Source organism: Macaca nemestrina, chromosome 4 (genome assembly GCF_043159975.1).
Source record: "Macaca nemestrina isolate mMacNem1 chromosome 4, mMacNem.hap1, whole genome shotgun sequence".
In the NCBI taxonomy this organism is placed as follows: Eukaryota; Metazoa; Chordata; class Mammalia; order Primates; family Cercopithecidae; genus Macaca; species Macaca nemestrina.
This window is the reverse complement of record NC_092128.1, coordinates 73,732,890-73,755,974: the sequence shown is the minus strand read 5'-3', so window position 1 is coordinate 73,755,974 and position 23,085 is coordinate 73,732,890. Positions and strand designations below refer to the sequence as shown.

The following is a 23,085-nucleotide window of genomic DNA, read 5'->3' as shown; positions in this document are numbered from 1 at the left end:
TTTTTGACGCCTTCAGGTTGATTTCTTGTATCACCTCCGGAGGCCTGGAACTTCATATTCAAGATACCAGGTTATAACATTTAAATTAAAATAACCTTAATTTTTTTTTAATTCCATGCTTTGAATCCAGGTAATGTTAACCTTGGTTTTGTTTGGCCCACTGGAAATGTTTCCACTTGGCTCATTTCTGTGGGCGGCAATGGATTAATTCTTTCAGTGCCCAGCATTCTACCCATTGCTGATTTTGGCTTTGGGCAACAACAGATCATCTCTGGACTTACTTCTATTTCCCGGTAGGAAAAAAGGAACTCCCAGTGATGAGGGACTAACCTGGTGGGTAGAAGGCAGTTTTTGTGATCAGATCGGTAAAACCAGAGCAAGCAAGGACTGACAGTCACAAATGCAGTTTAATAATTTCTCTCTTTTTCTTCCATTCTCACTTAGTAGCTTCTGTTCTCATTCTCATGACTACTCAACACATTCATGACTTCTCTTAAACTCCTGAACTACTCCTAAGCCCTTCATTTGTCAGGAAACCTCATCTCCCATCCTGTGGAAAAGAGAGAACCCCCATAACCTCCCTTAATTTTTCATGAATGCCATGCTGTGTGGACCCCTCCATAGCTCCTTCTTTTCTGTCCTCCCCTAATCTAATATTTCTTCCTCTCTATTGGCTCCTTCTCTTCAGCTATGTACATGCTCAAAAGTCTCATTTTCTACACCTAACATTTCTTACACAATATTGTCTGCTTCAGATGCTCCTAAGCTCTCTCCTATCTGTCATCAATGTAGTTTTTAAGTGGAAAGTATCCACTTGCTGTTTTATTTTTTCATTCCATTTTTATTGCTCACCCCGCAGAAATTAAGCTTCTGCCCCTTCCTTTCTAATGAGGCTGTTCCTATGGTGGTCATTACCATATATTTACTTCCTAATTGCCAAATCTAGTTTTGTCATTTCAATTATTATTGTATTTTATTTTGAAATGATTATTTAGTAACCATTTTGTTCCTGGCGTTGCTTTAAGCATTTTCCGTATATTATCCCATCTAGTTCTCAACATATTCCTGTGTGTTAAGTGTTATATTTCACATTTTATAAAGAAGGAAGCAGATTTACTTGACACTATTAACAACTTCCTCCATCTGGCACATTTGCTTCTCTTGGTTTCTGTAAGATGACTGAATTCATCTTTATTTTTTTCTGACACCCATTCTTTCTCAGTGACCCAAATAAATCCCACATTCATATCTATGTGTTTGTCTCAATATCCTTTCCCCTTGTGTTCCCGATTCATGTTTTTAACTGCATAATTAGCATCTCTTCATTCATACTCAAGAAAACAAATCTAACTCATTATCCTACCATTCATGTTTTTGGTAGGCATTTATAGAATCTATAGAATCTATATCACATGCCTGGAATTGTTTGCTGTGCTGAGGGCATTAAGATGTGAAAAGCACAGCCCTGTCCTTGAGGACCAGGAGATGAACTTGTAAACAATTGTAATACGAAGTATAGGTACTACAACAGGAATGTGGGATGCAGCAGGTCAAGAAGCAAGAGAAAGGAATCTGTAGCTGCTGGATGGTTCGAAAAACTTTCCCAAAAGAGATGAAAACTTTTGACATCACTATGAAAAAGATTTCTAAGGAGAAAAGGAGAGAGAAAAGTAAATGTACTATGGAAGGGCCCAGCAAATACAAATGTATGGAGGTTCTAGAGAGAGAATGGTATCTGAAGGACAGCCATGGTTTACTAGCTTAGATGCTGAGGGGTGAGCATTCTCTACATGGTTGACAACATCACTATTGAATTATTTATCTAGGAAACATCTGGCTTTCCCCTCCTCTAATAAATCATCCACAATGATTTATGATAAGAACCTTAACAAGGGCAGTGACCACAGGAAGAAAGAGAAGATATGACAGGCAAAAAAAGTCCTATGTAAAATGGAGTCAACAATTTTTACCGTTGCAATCAGTATCTTCACCCTAACTTTATGGATAGGAATTATTATTGTTCATTTCACAAAGGGAAGAAACTGAGGCAGAGTGGTTAAGAGGTTTGCTTGAGATTTTTCAAAAAGCTAGTAATGAACAGAACTATAATCAGTTCAGTCATAAAAGAACTCTTGCTATTATATGAGCCTAAGAGTCAATTATTGAGAGGACTGAAATTATGTACCAAAATACAGAATTCTTGAATGCTGATTCTGATTCTGAAAAGTTTTGTAAATCAATGTAAAATTTGCAGACATGCTAAATAAATTTTCTAGAAAATATCTGAAAGTTATTTGCTCTAAGTTTGGATGATAAAGTTTTGTTCTTTGTTAATATTATTTGCTCAGGCATGTTCCAAATTTCATATGGCTGTCTTGTTATCTCCATATTTGCAAATATATCTATCATATTGGACACTGTAATTTGAGCCTTAGTAAATTAGTCATCATATAATTTGGTATTTGGTAAATTTGGTTATCATATAAATAACCACAACAGGTGTTAAAAAACTACATTGTATTGCTTACTTCCTGCCAATAGGTCTCTTTTCCTCTTCTAACTATGTAAAAAAAAATAATACTTTTTGTTTTCCCTTTTAAAAAATCAGCTACAGTATTAAAAGGGAAATGTGTTTCTCACAGTGCTAGGTCCCTTCTCATGGGATCGAATAGCAGAGTCCTGGCTACGGGTTCAAATGCCCTGCTGAAATCCTCAGACAATTCCAACATCCACAAAGCTACGAAAGGAGTAAGTAAATTTAACTTCAATTGTTTCCTTAAATGTATGTTGTAGAATTTTATAAATGTACATATTAGTTCGTTGTTGCACTGCTTTAAATACCCAAGACTGGGCAATTTATAAAGGAAAGAGGTTTAATTGACTCACAGTTCCACATGGCTGGGAGGCCTCAGGAAGTTTACAGTCATGGCAGAAGGAGAAGCAGGCACGTCTTACATGGCAGCAGGTGAGAGAGAGTGTGTATAGGAAAAACTGTCAAGCACTTATAAAAACATCAGATATCGTGAGAACTCACTATCAAGAGAACAGCATGGGGGAAACTGCTCCCATGATCCAATCACTTCCCACAAGGTCCTGCCCTCAGCACCTGGGGATTATGTGATTATAATTTGACATGACATTTGGGTGGGAACACAGAGCCAAACCATATCAATGTACTTATTGCAATCTGCTATGGCTATATTTTCATGACTAGGGACAATTGTGACAGAACCTGACAGTCATGAGACAAGCTTATTAACCTCATTCTTTTATCTGTGGTAGAGGCATGTGAGTGCCCCCTCACTGTTGACGACTTTTTTCCAAATGTCAAGTCTTTCTGAAGTCTTTAAGGGATGAAATACTATCCAAGTTCAAAGAGAGTCCTTTTTAGTCTCCCCTTTAGGCTCTGTGAATTTGCTCTCTCCAGGGATGGATGGTGGAACTGCTATAGTACCCAAAAAACAGGAAATCTCCAGAGCAATTCTGTATGTACAGCCTGCTTTTCCTTGCTTTCATCAAGTTTAATCTATTTCCTTTAACAGTGCATAATTTCAGACAATACAAGACAATACATGCATGTTCTGTAGAGCTTTCCTGTGGGTTGTATTTGGGGAGAGATTATTTTTGCTATGTTTTGTCAGTTTGCCTTACTTGAAAGTAATGCATTTGGAGAGATTGCAACTCCTCTCTCTCCCTCTTGGATTCTTGTAAGCTCTGACTTAACTTTACATTTTGGGATGATCTGGAAACTGAGAAAGGGAGGAGATATGCTAAATATTAAGATGTTTCTTACCTCTCTCTACTACTGTGCTAGTGAATAACATAAGGAGACAAGATTCCCCAAAGTAGCAATTTTTTACTAATATTTCTGTGGTTCATTATCAAATTCACCTATCACATTTATAGTTTAATAAATCACATAGGAGACAACGTTTTAAAACCATAATTGCTTTAATCGGGTAAAAGGATACCGCAGGGTCTGACTTTAAGACAGGCTGAGGGATTGCTATTTACGTAACTGCAAAGGAACATTTTTAGTTTAAACAGCTCATAAAATTGGAAGAAAGATTAAGAACAGTTCTGTCCAAAAGCAACATAATGCAAGCCACGTATGTGATTTTTAATTTTCTAGTAGCCTCTCCTGGGAGATAATTATCCATGATATCTCATGTTTCTTACAGGCAAGGCAGTAATTACCCTTTTGCTCTTGTCTGTCTTTTAAGGAAGTTTGTATAAAAAAGAACTTTGGAAGATAGAGATAGTATGTCACTCTGGAAGAAAGGGTAGATGTTTGTTGTCTGGTATAATAATGTCTCTCTCCAATGCAGAAGTCAGGCAGATTTCCTTCTAGCTCATCATAAAAGATATTCATTCCCTCAACTGTTAAATGAGCAAACTGCACGCACACAGCCCACTTGGGCTGCTCTGCATTGCTCCCAAAGGACTTGGAGGAAAAATGGAAACTGATTGTTTCCAAATACGAAGCTCATGTTGTTGGCGGTAGCATGGGTAATACATTCCTTTATTTCTGACCCAGGAGAATCCTGTCTTTCTGTCAGCATCCATGAAAATGTGGCAGGTTCACTTGTTAGCCTGAAAGTAGGATTAAAAACTCAGACCTTCACAGTTCTTAAGAGTCACACTGAAAAAAGTAAAGGGATAAAATTAATTAGAATAATGTACTTTATGTAACCCAGCATATCCAAAATAGCATTTCAACATGTAATCAATATAAAAATTAATCAGATATTTCAAATTTTTTATACTAAGATTGTCTTCAGATAATGGAGAAATGGATGAACTCGTATTTGGTGTGTATTATACATAAACCACGGGAAAATGCAGGCAATGTAACCAGGGTCAAAAGACCATATTCGTGAATTCATGAATATGGTTAGCTAAAGACTTAGCTTAAACAGACTCCATGCAATACCATCTTACACTCTGTAAGTAGAAGATGCATAATAAGTTAAAAATGAGATAGAGACATTAATGCTTATCAAATATTTTACTTGTTCCTTTATGCTTCCTGACTCTCTCACAACATGACACTTTCTAAGTGAGGCTTTGAAAGCCTATGTGCAATCTCCAGTCTTTTATCCTCTGAGTGAGACATTTTTATTTACAACATCTGATCCCATATATTCATGCAGATTATGCAACTACAAGATGGTGAAGCTTCCACCAGCCTCCACTATGTGTAACACTGGCACTAATATTTGTTATGTTAAGCCACTGACATTATGAGGATGTTTGTTGGCACAAAAAAAAACTAGAGTGCACTGACTAATACATACATTAGAATTCTTTTTACATTCTGCAGCTCTGAGAAGTTAGAATTATTTCTTCTTTTAGCATTATAATCATTTATTGATGTCAAATACAATATAATTTAGCTGTAAATTAAAAAAAATCTAAACCCAAGACCTTCTAAGGGTTTCTTTTTAGTAGAATGTATTGATGGATATATTGTGTTGTGATAATAAGTAGGGATACAAGTTGTTAGTAAAATGTGGATTCTATGTCAAGAAACTAGAGTTTTAATTCTGGTTTATCATTATAAAGGTGAATAACTTTTTCTGAGTTACTACACCTCTCGGAGCCTCTTCCTGTACTTAGAAATGATAAATAATATCAAATACACCTTTACATTGAGATTCTATTATTATTTCACTGTAAAAAGACAGAATAAATTGAAGACAACATTCATCTCTCATAGCTCCTATACAGTTCTTTCAGAGAGAATTATATTAATACTTCAAAAATTTACTTTAAATATTTTCATTCTTAATTCCAAATCAAAAATTTTGATTAGTGTTTATTGTTTTGAAACTGGTTATCTTGATTTCTTGAGAAAAAATATTTTCTAAAATGATGATACTTGACTGTAGTAAAATTGTATTTAGTGATAGGGCAATCTTGTATGAGCTACAATTCGTTTATGAGTTCATCTCTAATTCCTGGTAAGAGAAGAGAGGTATATCAAAGCCCAACAAGCCACTCAGATGCACTGGCATTTATTGAAAGGATTCAGAGATTGTCTTTAATGTATAATGATTGCGTTTTTCTTCTGGACTTGGCCCCACAAGCATAACATATCCCCTCACTCCCACACAAATACACATACATACTCTGGCTTAATTTTTGTTGTTTTTGTTGAGCCAGTGACTTTTTAAAATGTGCTGATGAGTTGGAGAAAGAAATATTTAAAAGTCTCAATCCAGACACTCAAAGTCACTCCAAAAACTTGTGCCTTCCTCCTGCTCCCCAAGGTTGTGTCACTACTTAATTATTTAAGTATTCATTCTATGAAAATATATAATATGATGATGATCACATAAAACATGATTCTTCCACAATATCTTAGAAGCAATAGGTACTACTGGCAGGTAGATTGGAGAAAGGGCATTGGATGGAAAATATAAAAATTAAATCACTGTTTAAGAAAGTAAATGAATTAATTGCCAGGGAACTCTGACAACTTGAGAATAATTCAGTCATCCTTTTGGGTTTGGAAACTGAGTAGGAGCTCTTTTGACCAACTTTGAATTAGCCACCTTGCTAGATTAACTCTCACTTTCCATTCTCTCTGTAATCATACTGATGGATGTCCATGGCATACTAGGTGCCCATGGCTAAGTGGCTACTCTCTGGCCAGCCCACGTTCTTCTGTGGCTTCCAGTTGGGTTGTATGCTTACTAAAAAAGAGTTAGTTGTGCTTGCTGCCAAATGTGTTAGTGCCAACTGTACTAATTGTATATAATATGTACATAATTATGTAATTGCACATAATTTCAACTAATATTGAAATTATGATGTTTAATTAGATATAAACAAACCAATGAAATACAAGTTTTAAAGAGGCCTTGTTTCTATGGATTCTAAGTGGCATACTTTGGAAATACCAAAAAGAAATGGGTTATTTTAAATAGTTCTTGCCATATTAGCTCTGGATGAGAACACTGTAAAAGATGGTGTGTTCACAGGAGAATTTTCTTGTTCAGGTTGCTTCACAAGTGTCGTTACGTTTTTGCTCCACATTAAAGTAAGTGAAACTGGAAACTGAAAATGACACATTGCAGATTTTGTTCAAGAAAGATGATGTAGAACTCTGATCATTTGATCTTCACTTAATAGAAAGACCTTAGCTCCCCGACAAAAGATGAATATATGTAGTGGCAAATAAACATGCATTCATAGTTGTAAGTTAAAATGTTTAAGATGTATGTCCTAACTATAAACTGGGTTTTTGATTAACTGAACAACTACTGGTCCCAATCATGTTAGAGAAGTAAGCACCTACCCACAGGATTCAAATTAATTTTCCTTAAGTGCAACTTTAGAATTTACAACACTTCCTCAGGTTTGTAAGGTTGACTAAGGGAGTTAGGAAAAGCGATTAGGAATCTCAGGGGAAAAAAAGCTAATAATGTCGCTGCCACCCCAACACAAAGAGAATGATTGTTTTCAGAATTTAATAAGCTGGAGCAAGAAGAGAACCTCAATCAAAGTGACGGTGGTAAATGCTGAGACTCCATTTAAAAGCTGATATAAGGGAGAATAAACTATCTTCTCTGAAACACAAGGCACATGACTATAGAAAAAGAGAGAGGATTAGAAAGAGAGGGAGAGATACAAGAAGGAGAGAGACACTCATAGGTGGGAACTGAACAATGAGATCACTTGGACTTGGGAAGGGGAACATCACACACCAGGGCCTATCATGGGGAGTGGGGAGGGGGGAGGGATTGCATTGGGAGTTATACCTGATGTAAATGATGAGTTGATGGGTGCTGACGAGTTGATGGGTACAGCACACCAACATGGCACAAGTATACATATGTAACAAACCTGCACGTTATGCACATGTACCCTAGAACTTAAAGTATAATAATAATTAAAAGAAAAAAAAAAAGGAGAGAGAAAGAAAAAAAACATGAGAATAGCATTAGAGAGGGAGGAGGAGGGTGGAAGTGAGAGGGGAGGACAAGAGAGATAAGGCAAAAAAATGCATATTCATGTATTCTTAAGGATCCCACTTTATCCCAAATTTTTCTGTGTTTGTTTTTTATGTTAGAAATCCATCAATATTCAAGTCAGTATAGGAGCTATTGACCTTTTCAGTTAAATCACTGTTCACATTTTTAAATGGAACTCTGAGCATTCAAATTATTGACCATCTTATGGTTCTATGAGCCATTCCTTGTTTTCTTATCAATTTAAATGACCGAAAGAGGTTATCTTTGCCACAGGCTAGATTTTCTGAGAAACAGTCACTGAGATGGAAATTAGCATACAGACAGTTTATTAGGGAATGTTCTCTGGCTTAGCCATCATGGGAGGGAAGCAGAAGTAAGCAGAGGGAATAGTTGGGCTGTAGTTTGCCAATGGGTTGAGAACTTTATGCAACCTCAGTAAACTCCTCAGTGAGTAGAGGCAGCCTACCAAAGCAGTCCTTTCCAGCCAAGGGCAGCGACTGAGGGCTGAGAGCTGTCAGCGGGCCATGCTCAGTCCTGAGGCAGTATAGCATCCATGACAATCTTTGTGTTCTGTTTTGGGACCAGTGTGGCTTAGTGGGGAAATTGTAGACATTGGAGATAGGCATTCAGTTTCAATACTAACTTTATCATGAGCTGTGAAAATTGGACAAGCTATTTAACTTCTCATGTTTCTCTCTGTGTCCTTATCTATCTATTACTTTGATTTCTATGAAAGGATAAAAGGAGTTAATGTTTATAAGAGACTGGCAAAGAGTAGGTGCTCAAATAATATTGGAATATTGGCTCCCTCCCACTATTTTACAGTCGATTAAAGAGATCTATATAGGCTTTTTAAAAACCTGGACATTCTTCTCTTTACATTCTCCTTATTCTACTTGCCATTTAGAGAAGAAAATTAATAATATTTCTCAAGCTATGTAGTTTAGCATGCTACTGTTTGCTTCCAAAGAAAAATTGTATATAAAAATTTTCCAACTAAACTAGATTTAATGTATTTTTAGGAAGAAAAAAGCTAAATGAAAGAAATAGCCTTTGTTTGTTCTTCTACTTACTGAAACCAGAGATAGAGTATTCCTGTTAACACCTAAGATGTTTTATAATCTTCTCCCTTGATCTTAAGGTTCTAGGGCTTCTGGCGTATTCTCACACTCACCCAGTACTTTTTCCGCAAAGGAACTCAGGACTATAATAGCTTCTGGTCCTTCTCCTAGACCAACGGTGGCTAAGTCCCGTTGAGTCTGAGACATGATAGAGTAGTAGTAGAGTGATTCATAAAGTATAGTCTCTGAGAATCAACTGGAAAATTGTTACAGGCATAAATTTTCAGGTCCCAATCCAGACCTATTGAATCAGAAACTACAGAGGTGTTATTCAGCAATCTCTGCTTTAACAAGTCTGCCAGGTGACTTTAATACACACTAAAGTTTGAGGATCACTATAGTCGTATATCAGTCAGTGTCCCAACAGGAAACAGATGCCATATGCAAATTAGAATAACTCAACAAAGCCTAATAAACTATAAAGTTATCAAGGGTGTAAGGGAAGCTCCATTACCTTAGAGTTTGAAATAACAAAATCCCTAGGCCTGAAGGAATGAGGGGAGTAAGGGGTTACTGGAACCCAAAATGAGAGGGTCCTGTGGAGAGAGATGCCTTGAGAGGAGTGGCACCTCTAGAACACAGGCCAGGTCTTAGTTTCCTGCAAGAGGTAGTTTTCTTCTTCCTATTTTCTGCTGGAGCTCTCCAGTAGCTGAATACAATCAGAAGCCAGAGGCAATGGGTCCTGTGGATGTCTTGTTAATAATGATAGGGAAGGATAAGGTGGGTCTAAATGGGTAAATGAAAGATACTCAGTGTACACAGTAAAACTTAAATGTCAGTGTTAATTGTTATTCATTTAAAAGATCTGTCTCCCTTAATTTTAGTCTTCCCAAGCAGCTAATTATTTCTGCTTTACTTTAGAAGTGACTGCCTTGCACTCTCAAGGAATATCCCTTGTTTTTATTATTTAAGGTTATTATTGGCAAGAATCTGAAAAAGAGGTGAAACTCTTAAGGCTAGAGAATTATATCATTTTTCTCTTTTTCTAGTCTTTACCATCATAGGCATTGCTACATTTAAAGCTAAAAATATGCCTGCATAACTGGCCAAAAAACGAAGAAATAAAAGTATTAGTGAGGATGAAAGGCCATGGGAATTGTCTACATTGCTAATGACAATTGCTACAAAAAACTTTGGGAACAAGGTTGGCAGTACCTAAAAATATAGAACAGGTATCCTATCACTCAGTAATTCCAATCTTAGATTTACCCTAGATTAACTCATACTCATAAAATTAATAAGGTTGTTTTGTTTGTAATAACTAGAAAGTAAGCATGACCCCAAAATTCATCAAAAGTAGATTATTGATAAATAATCAACAATACCTTGTTGATATTGTTATACCAAAGAATACCAACAAAAATAAATGAAGTGCAGGTAAGTATATCAACATGAATGAATCTCTCAAATATTTTTTGTTTAAATAAAAGAAACAGGTCGACAAAGTGTACATATAATATTATTGCATTTACATAAAGTTCAGAAGTAAACAAAACTAAGTAATATGTCATTTAGTGATGTATCTATATATGGTAACACTACTAAGAAACAAGGCACTTATTACAAAAGTCAGGATTGTGGTTATACATGGTTATGTAGGTGGTTATACACATATACAATATATATGTGGTCACACATTATGAATAGTGGTTGAAATACAAATATCCACTGAAATTCAGGTTGGCACAGTGGATATGTGGTATTTGGGTATTTTATTTTGCTGCAGATTGTCTGCTTGAAGGTTGTCTGATATGTTAACTTCAGATATTTCTGGTTCTTTTGCCACACCTGAACCTGGTATTGGAGTAATACCTGGTGTGCCCGTTTGCTTGACAACTGTATTTCTGTCCCACTTAAAGAGCCACTGTGTTTTCCTATGGGCGGTAAAATTAATTGGCTCAAATATAAGTTTCTTTGTATTCAGACAATAGTTACCATAACAAAATGTGTATTATGTAAACTTTAAAGTATACATAAACATTGAGAGAATATATAATGAATACCCACTTGTTCCTCACCCAGCTTCAACAATTATTAGTGCTTTTGAAAATGTTTTCTTATAACCAAATTTAGATTTTAAAAAGTGGCATTGGCTTTTTGGAGTGCTATATTGTGCATAGAAGTAGAATGAACATATTTTGGACTTTAATAAATTTGAAATATATTTCAGTTCATTGCTTACACCACTTCTGTGATTTAGAGCATTTTTAGTTATTTTTTATGTAGTAGAATAAATTGCATTTTTAATAGCATCTCTTATGGTTGCCTGAGGTAATACATTCTCATCCTGAATTACAATTCAGTAAAAAAAAAAAAAAAATGTATTATGTGTTTCCTAAATTAAGCACCAGCATTGTTGAAGGAATTAGGATTTAAGGTTAAGAATTTAAAATTATTATCTGGCTGATGTCCAATGTTTTCTAATAAACAATATTTAAGGTATGATTATAACCATTATCAGAGAAAAAATTAGATTTAATTTTAAATGTGTAGACACTTTCACTTGTAAGTCATGTTAATTTTATAATTTTGGATTATTCTAATAATTTGATATTGATAATAGATATTATATTCCCATAATAATATTTACAGATCTGTTATTCCTTCAAGTCTAAATAACTTTAACCAGTTTTACAAGTAAGGGAAAGAGAAATACTCCACTCTCCCATGCATATGGTTTGCCTACAAAAGAATTAGGGAGGACCAAAGGTGAACCTTTGAAAGAATTTTAAAGTTTTAATTACAGCAGTGGATTAATCACAGTAGTTATGAATTGAGCCTATATTTTACATGAAGGTGCTCAGAAAAATGGTAGGATATTCTCTAAATTTCATCCAGGGGCAGAGGACAAAGACAACTCATGGCATGCTTTTAAAGGTTCAGTGAAAATAAAAGTAAAGTTTCCTTTTGCGTATCATCCAGTAAGTTCTGCCTACTATCTTTGTATGTTTCATCCAATAAGTTTATAGTGATTGCACACATAAATAATCAGAGAAGACTGGGATTCCACTGATAGACGGCAAGTAGTCCTACTCACACGCTTTATCCATTATCAAAGGGATATGAGAAGAACATCAATAATGGATACATCTAGTGATCATGGCCTCCCTATATCCTCCTTTCATTCCTGTGAAGATAAAACCAGGGTGGTGGAGAGGGTTCACGCTCTGCTCAGGGAGAGGAATATTCCTGGTCTAAGGGACCAGGGACAGAGCCAGGCATTAAGCTTCACACCTCCTGAAAGGGCCACACTAACACCCATTTTATCATGATTCCACGCAAGACATTCTATTTCTCAGCAAGATCATGACTCAAGCTGTCCATATACCTTCAAGTCCTGAAATTGTGTGGAACCATTCTAATGCAAAGTCCTCTTTATTTTGTGTGCATAAGCTGGGATTATACTTTAGACATTGGTTAAATTAATACCACCTGCACTCACAAACTCTAACTCTTTCTGTCCTTCTAGCTCAAGATGGACAGAAATTCAGTTATTGCAGCTTCCAAAATTGTTGTTCCTAATTGGTAGACAAATTCCGCTCATGTGGTGAATCAAGCAAGTTTCTGGGCTTGTTCCATTCTATGCCTCTGTCATCTTCAGCACATGGGTTCCAAGGCCACTGTGCCTGTTGTATCAAGCTGGTCAAAGAGGAAAGGGCTTGGAGGAATTCTTACGAAACAGACCTGAAATTGGTGCCTATTGTTTCTGTTTCTATATTCTATTGATTAGAATTAAGTCATGTGGCCACCTGCAGCATTAGTGAGTAACACAGAAGGCAGAGGAAATGAGCTCTGTGATGGCTGGCCATTCTCAGCCACATTATACACTTCCTTCTTCGTGTCTGTAGGGTCCAGGTATCTTACACTTACATTTACTTAGGGGCTTTTTACAAACAAGGCTGGCCATGGCGTGCCACACAACAAAGTTAAGATATTCATTCAACTTTATGTAATTAGTTTCCCATCGCTTTTGATTTCAAGGACTAATAATATCTAGTTATTCTGGCAGAAATGGTTACATTTAAGGAAGCAATATAAAGGGCACTAATTTTGGGAAACTAATGTAGCAGCTTAATATCTGCTCATTAGAGTCCATCATTGCCAACAGATTCTGTTCTTTGAAATAATTTTCATAATAACGTGACTAAATTTCTTCATGAAAATAAATGGTGAAGATTAACTAAAATTTTGCTTTAGGATGTAGATAATTAGTGAGTCTGTGTTTTCTAAATGTCTCTGTCATGAGGGCAGAGATGAGAATTCTAAGTTCTTTCCTTGCAAAAGGGCAGCACTAACCTACACACAGAGAATTGGGAAACTTGAATGTGACTCTGACATTCAATTTCTATGTGATTTTAGAACCATCATTTCATTATTCTCTGTATCAGTAACCTCATATACAAAATAGCTCTTACAGATGTTTTTAAGACAACATTTAGATGATAAGTATAAAAATATTTTTTAAAAATTTAAAGTTGCTATAAGAGTGCTAGGAAGTATTTCTTCAAATTTTGAATTACTGTGAAAGACTGATTAAAAAAAGAAGAAAAATGATGCCCTGGTTAAACAGATACCGTTCACTCAGCCTCTGGCAGACCTTATTTTTATGATGGAGGTTGGGTATTTCTGGCTGACTTCTGACTGCTGATTGGCGATGCCTTGAAGTTGGCTCTGTATCACACAGGAAGTATTAAGGATGTTTTTGTTGCTTTTGTGCAGCCCTCTGGACTTGACCCCCTCTAGAAGTTTGGGTTTGTTATTCTTGCAGGGGCAGAGAAATTTGCTCTCCTGAATAAATATTCTTGGACTCCTTTGTGAAGGTGCACAGAAACCCAGACTCTGTTTTGTGCTTTGAGAGACAGTGAGGTGAGCATTTCAACAGAAAGGTGAGCATTTTAACTTAGACCTGGAGATACAGGTACATTCAAAAATTAAAATTATTTCTCTGGAACTATTAATAAGAAATAAGATTACTTCATTCATTATTGTGCAGAGGCCTATTTCTAGAATAATTTAATGATTTTCTTTCTGAGAATCACTTTTCTATTGATCCTTTACATAAGCAAATATGTATATGTTGCCTCAGGGAAAATCAGGTCAGAGAAATAAAATGTCTTAATGGACTGATATTTGAAAAATGAGCAAAAAATGTTAGAGTGTAACAACTCCTTTTTATGGTTCATAAACTCCATAAGTATTCTTAAAGGTATCTCTAGTTAATACCTTTAAAAATTCCTAAGTTTACATTGTTAGCTTTGTTAGGTGAAAAACCATTAATTAATGAGCTATATAGAAATTTTTGCTTTAAAAAAATAAAATTGAATTTTCCCAGGGTATTAAAAACTGGCGTGGCTTAGGGATTTTGGAACTTGTTCAGAGTAGCATTATAAGCAGAAACTGTGAAAGAAACTGGAGAGCCAAAAAATTAATGCAATAAGAGGAATATTTTGTTTGATTTTACTTTCGACTTTTCCTTCCTAATAGAAGCATTGCTAACAATCAACTCTCAATTGAGATAAAACTCCTTCTCCAACTACTATAACTCATTCAGCATCTGCTTCTTGAGTACCTACTGTGTGCCGAGACTGTGTATAAGTCACCAAGGACATGATACTGAAGCCACCTGTAGCGACCAGTCTAATTTGAAGCTTGAAAATGCTTTTACAATACCCTCAGGGGACAATCCTTGAAGGTGTTTCATCTTGAAAAAAGAAAGGAATACGTCTAAATGAGAGAAAATGGGACACCACCAAACTGTTGCTGCAATTTTTTCTTAAACAAAAAATGAAAAGATTGCAGAAACTGCCATGAGGATTCTGTCCTTTACCCAATGACATTTTTGAAGCCAGTATTATTAACCATAGACATCATCGTCTAAATAGCTTTCATAAAAGTTAATAGTTTAGAAATAATAGCTGACAGTTAAATGTCACCATGTGAATTATAGAAGCAGTGTGGACTTCTGAATCTTCTCTTTCTCAAGCTAGCTGAACATTTCCTGGTGAAAGGAAAAGAAAAAAAGATACGCTTTCAGCAGGTACCTGTTTTCCCCTTAGGCAAAATATCTCAAAAACTGATATTAATTGAAGTATATATCCAGATTCTGGTGTCTCTATGAACTATAAAGGCCTAACATTATTGCTTCAAAAAGAAAAAATTAGTTAATTCTGACCTTTTTAGCTGTGACTTCAATTTTATTTGATTACTGATTTCATGATGGAGGATTATATTGAAAATCATCCTAATATCAATTACATATTTCAATATTCAAAATTTATTTCTAACTTTGGATCAGTTGCTCATTTGCTTATCTTGTTGACATCCTTAGTCAGTGGCCTTATAAGAGTCTACCAGCAGTACTAACAATAAATCAAGATCATATATTATCAACCTTTGTCCCTGTAACCCAGTCCTGACTGAGACAAAAAACTTTTAGCAGACTTGAGCTGAAACACCTTTCCTTTCTGTAACTTTTGCTTTCCTTCCCATTTTGGCTGTCCATTGGATGTAGCCTCCTGCTTGTGAGAGTAATTGAGTTTTAGCTTCTGTCACTCATTATTCAGAAGATTATCTATCTAATTAAATTATTTCCATTTTTCTCACCATTCCATATACTTCCCATCAAAACTGAGCCCGTGGTCAAACAGCAAAATATTGCTATATGCAAGAACAGACTTTAAAAATTAACGGTATGGTGGCTCATGCCTGTAATCCCAGCACTTTGGGAGGCCAAGGTGGGTAGATCACAAGGTCAGGATTTCGAGACAAGCCTGGCCAATATGGTGAAACCCCGTCTCTGCTAGAAATAAAAAAGTTAGCCAGGCACGGTGGTGGGTGCCTGTAGTCCCAGCTCCTCAGGAGGCTGAAGCAGGAGAATCGCTTGAACTTGGGAGGCAGAGGTTGCAGTGAGCCGAGACTGCGTTACTGTACTCTAGCCTGGGAGACAGACTGAGACTGTCTCAAAAAAAAAAAGATACGAAAGCTGTAATCGCCATATCAATCAGTGTTCTGCAAGGTTACACAAGGAGGACACATTCCATTGTTGACCATGAGGCTCTCCTATTGTATCCTAAGGCTTCCATGTTTTTGACTATTTTTATTTCCTCATAGAATGAGCATATTTGTTTTCCAAACAGGGCTGTAATTGATATTTATGTAAAACTAGGAATATCTTACATTATGTATTTGCAAAGACTAATTTACATGGGTCAAATAATATTTTGACAAGAAAAACGTGAATGATTTCAATAACTGGGCCCCAAAGAAAAAATTTATAACAAGGGAAAAAGGAACCTGACATAATAGCTGGATTCTGAAAGTTGGAGGGGAAAAGAAAGAAATCAAAGCACCTGGACCAAGCCCCTCCAACAGTGTAATATCCTCAGGGAGAAAACATGCTGTGGTTTTAAAGTGGGAGCTACATCTTCAGGGCCAACACGTAAAGCTGGGAGTGTTTCCCTTTCTCCTCTTGAAGAGGACTACAGTTGCCACCAGTGCTAATGATTAAGACCTTTTTCTTGTTCTTATCAATAACTGTTCTCCTGTAATACTCAATGAACCCTGGCTTTTATTCAAAGCTAATTCCTTCGGGAGGCTGAGGCAGGAGAATGGCCTAAACCCGGGAGGCGGAGCTTGCAGTGAGCTGAGATCCGGCTACCGCACTCTGGCCTGGGCAACAGAGCCAGACTGCGTCTCAAAAAAAAAAAAAAAAAAAAAAAAAAAGCTAATTCCTCCACGTGGACCATGCTTTAGAGCTCTGCCCTTACAATGGCTATCCCTCTCTCTGCACAATCAACTTTTCTTTCCCAATGCAGCGTATAAAATGCTGTAATGTCTCCACTTAAAAACAAAATAAAAAACCAAAACCAAAACAAAAAGCACTTCTGTTTTTTGACAGTAGATTTGCCTTCAGCTGCCACCACATTTCTCTGATCCTCTTCATGACAAAAAAACTTCAAAGAGCAATGTTTCTGCCTATATCCATTTTTATATTTGACATTCTCTATTCTACTACGGTCCCCATCATTCCACTAAAACTGCTCTTTTCAAGTCACCAATGACCTCTGTGTTATCAAACATTGTGGTCAATTTTCAGTCCTCATTTAACTTGGACCTTCACTGTCACTTGGCAGTATTGATCCTTCCCTCCGTTTTGAAACAACTTTGCACTGATCCTGCAGAACATCACTTTTTTATTCTTACTTTAATTGCTGCTTCTTATCAGTCTCCTATTTTGTTTTTTCTCCTCTTCCCAGTGATTAATGCTAGAGAACCACAGGGTTCAATTATCTTTTATTTTCTAGGCTTACTCCCAGGGTGATCTTAGTCTTTCGCAATGGTTTTGTCAGAGACATTCAAACCAGAGTGACTCCATCTTTAATAGAGGTTGGGTAAAATAAGGCTGAGACCTACTGGGCTGCATCCTCAGGAAGTCAGGCATTCTTAGTCACAGGATGAGATAGGAGGTCAGGAGGATTAGTATCACAAGATACAGGTTGTAAAGACCCTGCTGATAAAACAGGATGCAGTAAAGAAGCCGGCCAAAATCCACCAAAACGAAGATGGTGACGAAAGTGACCTCTGGTCATCCTCACTGCTCATTCTATGCTAATTATAAATCATTAGCATGCTAAAAGACATTCCCCCCAGTGCCAGGACAGTTTACAGATTTAATGGCAACTTCTGGAAGTTATCCTATATAGTCTGAAAAGGGGAGAAACCCTTAGTTCTGGGAATTGCCTGTCCCTTTCCCAGAAAACTAATGAATAGTCCACCTTTTGTTTAGCATATGATCAAGAAATAACCATAAAAATAGTCAATCAGCAGCCCGCTACCCTGCCTATGGAAGCTACCCTTTAATTCCTTTACTTTCTTAATAAACTTGCTTTCACTTTACTCTTTGGGCTCACCCTGAATTCTTTCTTGCACGAAATCCAAGAACCTTCTCTTGGAATCTGGATTGAGACCCCTTTCTGGTGACAGTTTTAGTTATCAGTTTCATGCTTCACCTCCAAATTTCTATCTCTTGCCCTAGCCTTCTTTACTGAAATATTTTTGAACATCTGTTTATTTGATACCTACATATGAATGTCTAGTGGACAGCTTAAAGTTAACATGTGCCAACTGTACTCTGGATTTCTTTTCTCTTTCCTAAACTTGCTTTTTCTCAGAGTGCTCCATGTCATTAAATAGAATCACTAAACATGGGCCAAAGTTCTATTACAAAGACAAGTAGCGGCAGAGGGATGTAATGTGGTTGCATCCTCTAGTTTATTTATCCTCATTCTACTAGGCATTAGCTTCTTAATTACCCTCCAGCCATATGCTATGCTCCTAACTAATGGCTACATCTGTGGGAGAAAACAAACACTTTTCAGCAATGTGATAAACCCTAAATCCTTCTTTTTTATATGCAATCAATAGTACATCATGGAACTAATTCCCATCGATCACTACTTTGTTCTAGTCTAGTTTGTGTTCTGCTTAAAACATGTGACCAGGTGATAAGTTGCAGCCCAGATAATTAACAGACAAGCAATTTAAATACTGAAGTATACCCAGGAATTATAAATGGCTCCAGAGGAATGTTCTGAGCAGTTTTATTTATTTATTTTTTGTTTGTTTTTCTCTTTCAATGTTTCCTTTTTGTTTTCTCCCAACTTTGTCCCTGCCTTTATTGAAGTTTTGTTTTTCTATTTCAACTTTTCAATTTAATACAGATTTCTGAGTCAGAACCAGGGGAGTCTTAGTTCTTCTCAGTCCTAGAAGTTATTCTCAGAACAAATCAATTTGCCATTGTATTTAATAAGGTATATATTTATTTATCAACCACCTTGTTACTTAAAGGATTTGAGAGCTGCCAATCTAAAAGTTCGTGAAGATCGTATTGATCACGAGGACTTTTTTTGTGTGTATATTTTTTGTTTTGTTTTGTCAACTTGCTCTGCCACTAGCTTTTAGCATGCTAAGTAGCTTTTTGGTCTCTTCATCTGCCATATCCAAGTAATGACAGATTCTTCTAGAGCAATAAACAGAAGATTAAATGTTTGAAAAACATGTGGAAAGTATATAACACTCTAGATATACAGATTTTAATCTTTTGATGAGACAGGCAAATAATACCTCAGAAAAATACTTGTTTATTTCATTTTTATTTTTACTCTGAGGAATTGTAGAAGTAATCATACTTCATATGTAAGCAAAAATGAAAATCCTAACATATTTATGGATATTAAAGCTTAGCTAATTTTTCTTTTATTTTGCTGTGTTAAGCAACATGTTAAATTTCATTTAACAAACTTGATACGGCAAATGTCTTATAGAATGAAGAGATTGCAAAATGTAGAAAAAGCGTGTTTTTTTCTTCAAAGAGCTTAAGCCAGAGTACAAGATTTCACAAAAGCAATTGTAATATTACATTTCTACAAAAAATTTTGCTCAAGCTTAAATATTTCTCCATGTATTATCAAAGATATACAAATTTCCCATGAGATATTTTATACTGTAATTTTAAAGTCATTTGAAAAGATTAGTAGAGTCCTACTTGAGAACATCCAGCTGACCTTCCTGTAACCAAACTGCTGCAGACTTACAAGCATATCTGTATTTAAGTTTTTGATCAAGCTGGTACTTAAAGTGACAGTTTTTCTTTGAATGTATTGATAAGGTTGCCTAGTTGCTGTTAATTTCCTAATGCCAAAGTGATCAAAATGGGCCAAATTCTGTTGAATACTCAAATTCAAAACTTTACTTCTAAAGTGATAGTTCACAATAGAAAGATATATCATAAATTGACTTTAGCTTTTAAATATATTTTAAAATATCACTTTAATTTGATACCACAAAAATGACAGTGTGGCAGAACAATGTATTTTTTAAAAGGTTATAGGCTAATAATACAGTCACAATCAATCATACTGAGGCTAATGATGGATTTGAACAAAATGTTGGATAAGATGATGTCATGGTGCACTGTATATATGAAGTTTCACTGTTACTACAATAAAAAAAAAAGAACCATTTTTCACCAACCATTTTCTAAGCACTTTATATGAATTAATTTATGTAATCTTTTGGTAGGCAGAATCATAGCCCCTCAAAGATATCCACATTCCAATTCCCAGAATGTATAAATGTGTTACATATATGGCAACAGATACTTTGCAGATGTAATTAAAGTCATGGGCCTTAAATATAGAGATTACTTTGGATTATCTGGAGGGGCCCAATCTTGTCACATGAGCCCTTAGAAGCAAAGGATTTTCTCTGTCTGAGATCAGATAGATGTAGTAGCAGAAGTGAGAACAATTTAAAATGTGAGGGGGACTCAACCTGCCATTGCTGGAGAGTAACACACGGAAAGTTTGAGAAGAAATGAGAGCAGCCTGCAGGATCAAAGATTGACCTCTGGCTGACAGTCATGAAGGAAATGGAAAAGTCAATTCTATAATGGCAAATAAATGAACCTGGCCAACAACCTATATGGGCTCAGAAGTAGATTTATCCCAGGAATGTGCAGAAAGGAACACAACTTTGATGACACCTGGATTTTCCCCATGTGAGACTCTAAGCAGATGACTCAGCTGATCCATCCTCTGGAATTCTGACCTAGAATACTCTGAAATATAATACATAGGTGTTGTTTTAAGAAACTAAATTTGTGGCAATTGGTAAACTTACTAATAAGTGTTAGTATTTTTTTTGTTGTTGTTAAGAGGTAAGTGCTGAAATCTGGTTAAACTTCCTAGATTTCTAGAAATCAACATAAAATGTATGAAAATTTTCTACTTTAAAAATGATCTCTGAGAATTGTGTGCAAATATGAGCACCGCAGAAATAAATCTGGCCACACAATGAACAAAACTTAGCACATGCTTCTTACAAAGTGTCCTTACAAAATTCAAAATGATATAAATTATGTACCACTGGAGACTACAGAAATGATGGTCATTAAAATGCTACAATAATAAATTAAATGAATTTATTAATAAATTAATGTTAATACTAAACATTATAAAATGTTATAAATATTAATATTAAATGAATAATAAATATCAGTTTAGAAAATCATTAATAAATTAGCAAAAATGTGAAAGAAGTATTATTTTCTCATAAATATCTTTCAAAAAGTACAGGCACATCAAATAATACTAGTATATTTTATTTAAAATGCAAACACAAACACTTTGAAAAGACTTTTTATCACTTTATCTGTTGGTCAACATTGTCGTAACAATGTTAGTCACATTTTAAAATGTAAAGTGATTTTTAATTTTTTGTAATGCTATGTGTTCAACATGACTAGAATAAGAAAGATGGTATATGTGCTATGTCTGAAATATATACAGGACTTGTTATGAATAAAAAGGTTATTGTGTCAAAGGGTATCTTTGCAGCATGTGTTAAGTAGCCTTGGAAGTCAGATATACATTGGAATATTACTAATATTAGATAAACATTTTACAATCAGTTTTGAAATGCCTCATCCACTCAATTCCTGCATATTTTCTGCACTTTGTAAATCAAAGGATGGTGATTATTAGCATTTTTTTGCTTTCTGAAAAGTTTTGGTTAATTCATAGAAAGGTTCATAAATATTTTTAAAATTACGTGATAAAGTAGAAGTATTTTTCAGTAATACTTATAATACATTTCAACTATGTTAACAAGTTTCAACTATGTTGGCAAGTTTTCAGCTAACTTTAAATTTTAGTATTTATAAAATGTTTAGCTGATGGAATAGAAGTATTTTTCAATAACTTTTGCTATATATTTTAATTATGTTAACAAATTTTGCTAACTTTTTAAATTGTTGGCTTTGATAGCAAATTAAAGAGAAAGAAAAAGGGAGCCTTGTTTACCTCTAGATATTCATAAGTTCAGCTGTTGTGACTGAATTAAAATAGCATGAAGCCTTATAAATTATCTCACTATTAATTTTTATACATAGCCTAATGTTGAAATCATATAGCTCAAAAGGAAAACACAATACATCTCATATTGCAAAAATTATTCTCCAAATGTGGAGGACAAAAGACATACATGTTGCATACATATGCTTATATTTTATAGACCCTATCCCCATCTTCCAAACAATAGCTTAATAGTTCTACACATTTTAAGCTTAACAGTCACTGGAAGATACAATTCTTGGGTATATAATTTGTTTGTCACTTTGGTCTAGAATTTATCATTATTTCTGAATGTGCTGAAAATAAAAGTGAGCTGTCTTTTGACCATATATTCAAGTGGTACAATGTAACACAGACTTGTCTAGAAATCTATGAGTAGCATAGGCTTTGCAAACTCCACTTGTTATAAGATGCCAATCGGCTCATGGCAATATTAGTCCAATTGTTCCAAATAGGGTTGTGCTGTTCCACGTTTGTTTTTAAAGCATTGTTGTGTTCTAGGCATTCTAACCTCTTTTAAGACCACTTTCAAATTCAAGCCAAATAAAATGTTTCTTTGCATTCTGTTGCTTTTCTGTAAAGAACTTGACTTCTTTTAGACCTTGACTTCTCTCTCTCGTAAGCTTTTAACTCTTAGTCCTTCAAGAAAAGACAAGGCGATAACATCAGACTCTGTTTTTGGAAGTAAAACCTGGTGTTAATCATCTGTCTCCACAAGCATTTATGTCAAACTTCCTGCAGTATGGGTTGTTAGTTGATGGAAGTGGTGATGAAGAGAGGGTGTAGACATCTTCCTTATATGTCTTTGAAAATCAAGTGGTCCTCATTGTCTGGAATTGGACATCCAGAGAGCAGACTATTCAAATATAATTTAGACTTTTTCTGCCTTTTTTTTCCTCTAATGTATCCTAGGTGTCTTGCTTAATTCTCTTCAATAAACCGTCAGTGTATGAAGAAACAATCCTGAATGAAATAGAATGGTTTTATAAACAAAGTTCTGGAGGCAGGCCCAAGTTAAACTCGTGATTATAAAGAAAGGAAAGAAAGTCTTATTGAAATTGAATCATTCCAATG

The 23,085-nt window shown here is 35.4% G+C and overlaps 1 long non-coding RNA gene across 1 annotated transcript in view; it reads left to right on the top strand.

The window, feature by feature from the left end:
- LOC105475521 (uncharacterized) overlaps positions 1-23,085 on the top strand; it is a 185,680-nt gene that overhangs the window by 67,451 nt on the left and 95,144 nt on the right. The window contains exon 3 of the long non-coding RNA XR_983416.2: positions 2,643-2,748. This is a non-coding gene — a long non-coding RNA (uncharacterized lncRNA). The remainder of the gene's footprint in view (positions 1-2,642; positions 2,749-23,085) is intronic.